The following is a 9104-nucleotide window of genomic DNA, read 5'->3' as shown; positions in this document are numbered from 1 at the left end:
AGTTCCAGTCTAGAGTTTAAGTGATAGGAACAGCAAATAATTCAACACAGAACAGAAAGAAAAAGCAAAATACTCACAGACCAGAGACAAATTTTGATATTAACTAGCAAAGGTCTCTCATCACTAAAGAACGTCTTTAAAACCTAGAAGGACTGGAAGTCCCCTGGGCCACCAAGCCAGGGAAGAAGGAGGGCTGAGGTCCTCAGTCACACCCCCTCAGGGTGTCAGACCTGCAACCAGCATTTCCTACCCTCTATTTGAAAAGCAAAACATTTTGGCACCAAAATATATGTCTTTCATATATCTCCAGATGGCTAATTCAAGGACAATGAAAAAAAAAATTAGAAGCAGGCTATTGCGCTTTGTGGAAAGAAATTTACAAAGCAATTTTCCCTCCTTGGGCCATTATCTGCTGTTTCTGAGAGGAGCTGTGAGAGTACCTGAAATATATTCGTTATCATGCAACATGTCTCTCTTAATTTCTGACTTCCTTCTCTCACTACCGACAGCACCTCCCCCAGAACTTCACAGAAACATGGTCTAAGGTCATTATTGTGGGGCTTCTCCCTCTTCCAAATTTGTCTCTCTCACTGGTATATGAGCTTTGTACCTCCACTAATTTGGGACATTAATCTCTTGTGATTTCCCCCTGCTTTGCGTTCTCCCAGCATGTTAAATAACAACATTTGCTATGCCTTTTCTTCATATAAATTTGTCAGTGATATTTACTGATGTATCTTCAGGCATGAAGTTTTCTTTTGGCCCCTACAAATGCCCCAGGACCCTGCACTCCACTTTATTCCCTCCTGGAATCCTAAAGGGAGATTAAAAAACACCTCATGGTCCCCTTCATTCCCTGATCTGTCCACTCCTTAACCCTCTGGCATTGCTAAAGGTACCTCCTGATCAAGCAATAGGAGGTGAAGCGAAAGCCAGGGCAGAGACCCCAGAGGCTCTTGAGATCAAGCGGCTTTTGCAAGAAGAAAATCCCCTTGTGGCCTGAGAGTACAGTTTGAACCAGCTGCAAGGGCGCAGACCGGGCGGCCAAGCTGGAGTCCAGGGCAGGCCTCGAAGGTGAAGTTCCCTTGTTCTCAGCAGCCCGCACCCAGGGAGCAGGGCGACGGCGCCCACGCGGGGCCGGCTGGAGGCCTGGCCGCCGGGGGACCCCTCCCCGCGCCGCTCCCGCCTCTGTCCCCGCTCCCGCTTCCCGGTCCTCAAGCCCGAGCCCGTGAGGGAAGGTCGGGGTGGCGACGCGGGTCTCGGCCACTGACCACACATTTCTTGCCGAGGAAGGTGAGCAGCAGGGACCCCACGTTGGTGACCCTCCGCGGCGGCGGCTGCTGGCCGGAGCTCATGGTTTCGCCGGTGGGGTTGGGAGTCCAGGGCCGTCTCCTCCGGCGAGTGGGCGAGCGCTCGTTCCCCTCTCGGTGACAGGGGCGGGAGGAGCAGAGTCACAGGCGCAGCATGTCGCAGCTCCTCCGGCGCGAGGAGGCGGCGGCCTAGGGAAGGAGGAGCTGACGGGAGCTGCCTTCGGGCCGGGATGAGAAAAGGAAGCTTCCGGCTCCCGCTCGCCCAGGCTCGGGCCGGACAGTCGTTGTCCTCGCACTCCGGCGACTGCGCTAAACTCCCAACTCCTCCTCCAACCCTCCCGCGGAGGCTGCGGCCCGCACAACCCAACACGGCAGCGGGGCGGGCGAGACCACACGACACAAGACCCGGGGGCGCGCGCCAGAAACGCGCGTGCGGCCGACCCGGGAGGAACCATCGCCGTCTCCGCGCTCCGCAGCGGGCGCCACGCCCCGCCCCTTCCTGCCGAGCCGCGGGCCGCGCGTCCACGCGGCCCTCGATGGCGCCGGCCTCGTCCTCGGGAGTCTCGGCTAGTCCTTCTGGTCCCCGGGCCCAGCGACTGCTGCTTAAAGACAGGATAGAGGTTCCTCCAGTAGGAACCCTGGTCCGTCTCCCCGGAGTAGCTCTTCTTTCTCAGGCGCTTCCTCTCAGGAGAGACACTCTTTGTTCGCCGCTTTCAGTCAGCGCAGCAGGTGCCTGGGGCGTCTCAGACTTTGTCCAGACGTCCCCAGTGGGATGGAGGAACAGCCAGGCCTCTCCCAGGACTGTGGAAGAGATCTTCTTGATGGACTTAAAAAACAAGGGCACGTAGAAAAGACTTCTGTCGCCCGCCTGGCGTGTCACCAGGGGTAAATGTGTTTGTAACATTTAAAACCAATTTATTTTTAAAGACCCGGAACACAAGTTTCTTTCTGTGTCATGAGTTGAAAAATACCCCTTTCCCCTCACTCTAATCTCTCTATATCCCTCAAACCCCAGAGACCTTGTTTTCTTTTTATCCAAAATAAATGTACCCATTCTTGGATGTCATGGAGTAAAAATACCTTATCTGGTTTAATCTTTAGATATAAATCTCAAGAATTTGTACGCTTCAGAATAGTGAAAGTTACCTAACAAAGTTATATGTTAAACTTAATCAACACATCTGTCCTATGACAATTAAACTTTCTTAAAAGTATTTGATTTTTTTTTCCGTTTACTATTCTTATTTATTTATTTATTATTATTTTTTAATTTTATTTTGTCGATATACATTGTGGCTGATTATTGCTCCCCATCACCAAAACCTACCTCCCTCCTCCCTCTCCCCTCCCCCCCAACGATGTCCTTTCTGTTTGCTTGTCGTATCAACTTCAAGTAATTGTGGTTGTTATATCTTCCCCCCCCCCGGTTTTTTTGTGTGTGTGTGTGTGTGAATTATATATTAATTTTTAGCTCCCACCAATAAGTGAGAACATGTGGTATTTCTCTTTCTGTGCCTGACTTGTTTCACTTAATATAATTCTCTCAAGGTCCATCCATGTTGTTGCAAATGGCAGTATTTCATTCGTTTTTATAGCTGAGTAGTATTCCATTGTGCAGATGTACCACATTTTCCGTATCCACTCATCTGATGATGGACATTTGGGCTGGTTCCAACTCTTGGCTATTGTAAAGAGTGCTGCGATGAACATTGGGGAACAGGTGTACCTTCGACTTGATGATTTCCATTCCTCTGGGTATATTCCCAACAGTGGGATAGCTGGGTGGTATGGTAGATCTATCTGCAATTGTTTGAGGATCCTGGCCATTTACAATAGCCACCAAAAATATAAAATACTTAGGAATTGAGTTAACCAAGGAGGTGAAAAATCTCCATAATTAGAACTACAAACCACTGCGGAGAGAAATTATAGAGGATACAAGAAGATGGAAAGATATCCCATGCTCTTGGATTGGACGAATCAACATAGTGAAAATGTCCATACTACCCAAAGTGATATACAAATTCAATGCAATCCCCATCAAAATTCCAAAGACAATTTTCTCAGAAATGGAAAAAGTATTTGATTTTAACACCTCTGGTTGTTCCAAATAGAAATCTCCTATTTACCAAACAGGTTGAAAAACCTGTTTATGGTGGGATTCCATACAACTTGGACCGAAGGAGCAATAAATTCCTACCAAAAATGGAGTCGAATAAAACTGGCTGTTTGTGTACCATATGACAGAGTCACATAGGATAGGCCACTTGGGTTAAAAGCATAGGTCAAGCAAATCAATAACAACTTGGTCTAGGTTTTATGGGAAAGCAGGAAGCCAGCTGTTTGCAAACCATATTGCAATGGAACTGACCTGCTAAAAGCTTGTATTTAGGTGAAATTTGAACTCTTGCTAATGCAAAGATTAAGAACTATTTATTAATCCTTATAAGGCACTGATGGCAAGAAACACCAATTCAAACACAGAACAGTGAGGGGTTTCACATCATGGAAAAACATAAAATGATTAGTGGAGCTAGGACTGAACAGACACAGTTGTCCCAACCTGACCAAAACTGAGACAATTTATTTTGTCACTTTGGTTTAAGGATTTTCACAAAATCTTTAAGAAAGAGGGTCTGGAAATTGATTTAAAAGCAAACAAACATATGCTGTTTACAGGTATACACAAACCTTTGAATTTGTAACATTTAATTTTTAAAACAATTATATTAGATGCAGTTTCCCTACAACACAGCAAGCAACAACAGAACCAGGATTAAAAATTAGATAGTTTGGTTAAACAGAGTTACCATATGACCTAGTAATTCTACTCCTAAGTACATACTCAAGAGAATTGAAAATGTATGTCCACACACAATACCTTGTATACTAATATTCATAGCATTATTCATAACAGCCAGAAGGTATAAATAACCCAAATGTTTAGGACAGATGAATGGATAAACAAAATGTAGTATATGCATACATTGGAATATTAGTTATGAAAAAGAATGTAGCGCTGATACGTACTATAGCAGGGGAGAACCTTGAAAACATTAAATAAAAGAAGCCAGTCACAAAATACCACACATTGTATGATTGCATTAGTATGAAATGTCCCAAGCAGGCAAATGTATAGAGATTGAAAGTAGATTAGTGGTTGCCTAGGGTGTGATGGGACATAGGAATGGTGATAGCTAAGGTGGTAACAGGATCTTGAAAAAAAAAAAAAAAAAAAAAGAGTGTGGTTCAAGAACCTGGGCTCTCAACTCCTGGACTGTGCTCTCCTTCTTGACTGCGGACTCCTGCTGACTAAGAGTACTTATTGTATATACTGGGATACCATAAAATACATATGGTTTAGTATTAATATGAGGCAAAGGTAGGTAAAAAAGAGTTCTTTAGGTAAAAAAGGTAAAAAGAATCCTGGCTTACTAAGGCTCAATGATAAATGGATGGGTACCAAGTTATAGGAGGTTTCAGCATTTGTTTGCTATGACTCTTCTTCCACTCTTCCCATATAGAAAAGGTCTTCAATTCTTTCATTCTTACTGAACATAACAGAAAAAGCTGGGATAAAGGGTCAGGGTAAGATTCTAGAACAGGTCCCTTACATTGCTTCTCTGTTTAAGCTAACCTTTCAAAAATCATGAAATAGATGAAAGAGAGTGTGCTGGGGTCCTAGACAGGAGCCGAGGGCAGTCCCCTTCATCTGAAAGCAGGCAAGAGAGCACATCAGAAACACTATTTTGACATAGGGGGCACACCACAGCCACTGCCACAGCCATGGCTGCTGTAAACGTGGGTCAGCACCACAGCAGTGGTCACATCCATCATGCAGGTGGCCCACTAGACACTCAACTGCATTGGCAGAAGGAGACTCACTAGTGGAGAGTAGAAAAAGAAGAGAACATCTCTCTCCTCAAACCCCACTCCACAGTAACAGAGGAAGCAACTGGTATACCAGATGACCAGACATCAATGTAGAGATACTAGAAATACAAAAACCCAAGAAAATATGACACCACCAAAAGAATACAGTAATTCTCAAATACCAGACCGTATAGAGCAGGAAACCCTTGAAATGACTGAAAAATAATTCCAAGCAATAATCTTAAGGAAACTCAGAGATATGAGAAGACTCAGACAGCATAATGAAATGAGAAAAAAAAAATCGAGGATATGTAGGAGGAAATTTACAAAGAGATCAATACCTTAAGAAAAAATGTGGCAGAACTCATGGAACTGAAAGTTTCACTCAGTGAAATAAAAAGCACAACCAATAGCTTAAGAAGCAGACTAGAACAAGCAGAAGAAAGAATTTCTGATCTCGAAGATAGTCTTTTTGAAATAACCGAAGTGGACAAAAAAGGAAAAAAAATTTACAAAATGAAGAAAATCTAAGAGAACTAGCAGACAACCCTAATCACACAAACATTTGAATCATGGGTGTTCTGGAATGAGAGAAGAAAGGAAAAGGCATGAAAAATCTATTCAATGAAATAATAATTGAAAACCTCCCAGGGATACGGAGATAGGAAGATACACTGACTTCAGATTCAGGAGGCTCAAAGATCCTCAAACAGATTCAACCCAAAAAGATCCTTTCCAAGACATATTATAGTCAAACTGGCAAAGCTCAAAGATAAAAAGAGAATCTTAAAAGAAGCAAGAGAAAAATGTCATCACCCATAAGGGAGCCCTTATCAGACTAACAGTAGACTTCTCAACAGAAACTCTACAAGCCAGAAGAGAATGGGATGATATATTCAAAATACCAAATGAAAATAAAAAAAAAAGCTTGCCAGCCAAGGATACTATACTCAGCAAAGCTATCCTTCAGTAATGAGGGAAAAATAGTGTATTTTCCAGACAGACAAAAACTGCAGGAGTTCACCACCACACGACTAGCCCTACAAGAAATCCTCAAGGTAGTCCTGCATCTGGAATCTAAAAAATGGTAATCACTACCACGAATGCACAAGAAAGAACAAAACCCACTGGTAGAACAAAAATGCAAACCAGAAGGAGAAAGCAACTAAACCTTACTACCACAAAAAACCATAATGTCAGTGTAATAATGCCCCTGCTTTATTTCTGACTTTAGTAGTTTTGGTCTTCTGTATTTTTTTCTTGGCCAGTCTAGATAAAGGTTTGCAAATTTTCTTGATCTTTTTAAAGTATCGACTTCTGGTTTTGTTGATATCCTGTATTGTTTTTTAATATCCCATTTCATATATTTCTGTTGTAATCTTTGTTATTTCCCACTTATATTTGCTTTCAGTTTAGTTTGCTCTTTTTCTGCTTTCTTAAGGTAGAATTTACATTACTGATGAAGAGATTTTTCTTATTTTTAATATAGTTATTTACAAGTATAAATTTCTTTTGAGCACTGCATGAGCACTGAATCCTATAAATCTTGATATGTTGTGCTTGGAAAAAAAATTGTTGCATATAAAAAAAACCATGAAAAAAAATGACTAAATAAAACTCTACACTAAATTTCTCAAGAAATTAATGTTGAAGTTCTGAAAAAAATGGCAGCTGAGTAAATGGGGTAGAGATACCTGAAAGCTGAAAAGCCAAAAACTTTTCTTTTTGGTGCCTTTGTGAAAAAAATTTCACCATTAATTTCTGATACTGGTTTGAAGAAGGGCCCCCTGCTGGCCCTTTACTAAGCACTAAGTGAATTGGAGGCCCACGCTAAAGGCCCTTTAGAAAGTTTACATAAACTTTCTAAAATTACCAAGACACTTGGCTCTTGCATGATAATAGTCTCAGATTGTACATAACCTTCTCCTCATTACCAGAGCCTGTTTTAATTTACCTGGGTTTCATATGAGTAGCTATCAATCAGAAATGGTAGTTTGAAGAGTCATATACCTTATGTTTATCTGCTTTCCGAAGAGAGGATTTTAATCTTCAGATCAACTCCAAAGCTCTCAGAAAGTTTTATTTGGAAAATTAATTAAGTTAGTTTGGAAAATTTGGAAAATTAAAAAATTAATTAAATTAAATTAATTAATTAAATCTATGGCAATAACGATAAGCAACTCCCCAAATTTTCCTTTCAGTCTCACCCACCAGATGGTGATAAGTCCTTACATTCCCTAAAGACATTGACTTCTGAAGGAAATTTATATAGTAAGTTTTAAGTACCTCTGTGTTAATATTCAAATCTGTAAAGAGTAGGAATTTTGTAATTGGAGACAGGTTAATGGTAGTTGAAGAGCTAGTTGAAACACATTCAGAAGTTTAACTTTTAAGTCACTCTTGCGTATCTAAATAAGAAGTAAGTGAAGTGATTATAGGCAAACTGTGGTTACAAAAATTACACAATCCCCAGAGCTTCCACCCTTCTACTTCCTTGTTGCCTTATTCTTAGAGGTGCAAGAGTAAGTGTGTTCCCTCATCTCACAAACACTGCTTTATTAAAAAAAATACCTACAGTGATTTTAGAACCTTTACTTAGTCTTTAATAAAGATTTATGAAGATCTTACAATATTTTTTTCTGACCACAAAATGTAAAGCCATCTATAAAAAAGGCTTATTATATTTATCCTGAACCTAGAAGCAACCTTGGAAAAGAAAAAGCTGAAATTAGGAGGCGGCAGGTGGCTGGGTGTGTGAATCATGTTTTTGGGGCTACGGCAGGAACAGATGGAGTGTTCCATTTGCTCCCCTACATTTCCTGGTCCCCTTGCAATTAGATGGGTTCATAGGACTATTTCTTACTAATGAAATATTAATGAATATAAGTGTGTCATTTCCAGACTGAGGCAGGGAAAAGCTCATGCAAATTTCTCTAGTTTTTCATTTCCTCAAACAAAATACCCAAGGAAGCTGTGTGCTTAGGATGGTGCAGATGTGAAAATGATGGCAGCTCCATTGGCCTGGGTCCCTGAGTGACCAAGTGGAGCATGTCAACTCATGAGGGAGACATAATGTGAACAAGAAATAAATGTCTGTGCTGTTAACCTACTGAGATTTTAGGGTTGATTTTAACACTTAAGCACATGCATTTGCCTTTGGAGTTTTTGTTAGGGTGTAGATTTTAAGTCCATCTATATTCTTCTGTATCACAGGTTGTGTTTGAATCCTTGATTTATATTTTCCTCTCTTTACAAAGATTGACTACAAAAGTGTCAAGAGAAGGCATTTTAGTAAGAGCTTCATAGACAGAACTGGCTGGAGTCCAAGCAATATCATTTTATAATCTATTTTTCATAACCTTCATTAGCATCAGTTTCCTCATCTCTAAAATGGGAGTAGTAATAGTACCTAGCTGATAAATTTGATGTGATTAAATCAAATAATAAATATATTTTAGGTAATATTTTGAAAATTAATAATATAATTTTTTTTTTTTTGCCTTTCTGAGATCATTACTTTAACCTTAATTTTAAGGAGGTTTCTATCTGTGCAAGCTGAATTTAAAATTTGTTATATGAGGAATGGAAATAGAAAAAATAAATTAAAATTCTGCTTCTGATATATATATATTCTGATATATATATAATTGTCCAGTAAGACAATAGCCTCTGTGCATTTTTCCCTCTCTGTGTTATAGCTCTGGTCTAGAGCTGGATGTTCTTTAATTAGGTGAGAGTACACCAAAAGCAGAGAGGGAATCTTTCCACCTCCTACTCAAGATTTGAGTTCTGTAAGGAAACAAACATGCTGGCTGCCAAATTCCAATTTGGAGCCCAGTCACATTAAAATAAACTGTGGTCAGGTGGAGGAAAGCCTGGGGGTCTAGCTTTCCTGAGCTGCCTTTGATCCTATGTGGTATA

The sequence above is a fragment of the Cynocephalus volans genome, chromosome 6 (assembly GCF_027409185.1).
Source record: "Cynocephalus volans isolate mCynVol1 chromosome 6, mCynVol1.pri, whole genome shotgun sequence".
NCBI lineage: Eukaryota > Metazoa > Chordata > Mammalia > Dermoptera > Cynocephalidae > Cynocephalus > Cynocephalus volans.
The sequence above is the reverse complement of the archived record's forward strand: the minus strand, read 5'-3'. Positions refer to the sequence as shown.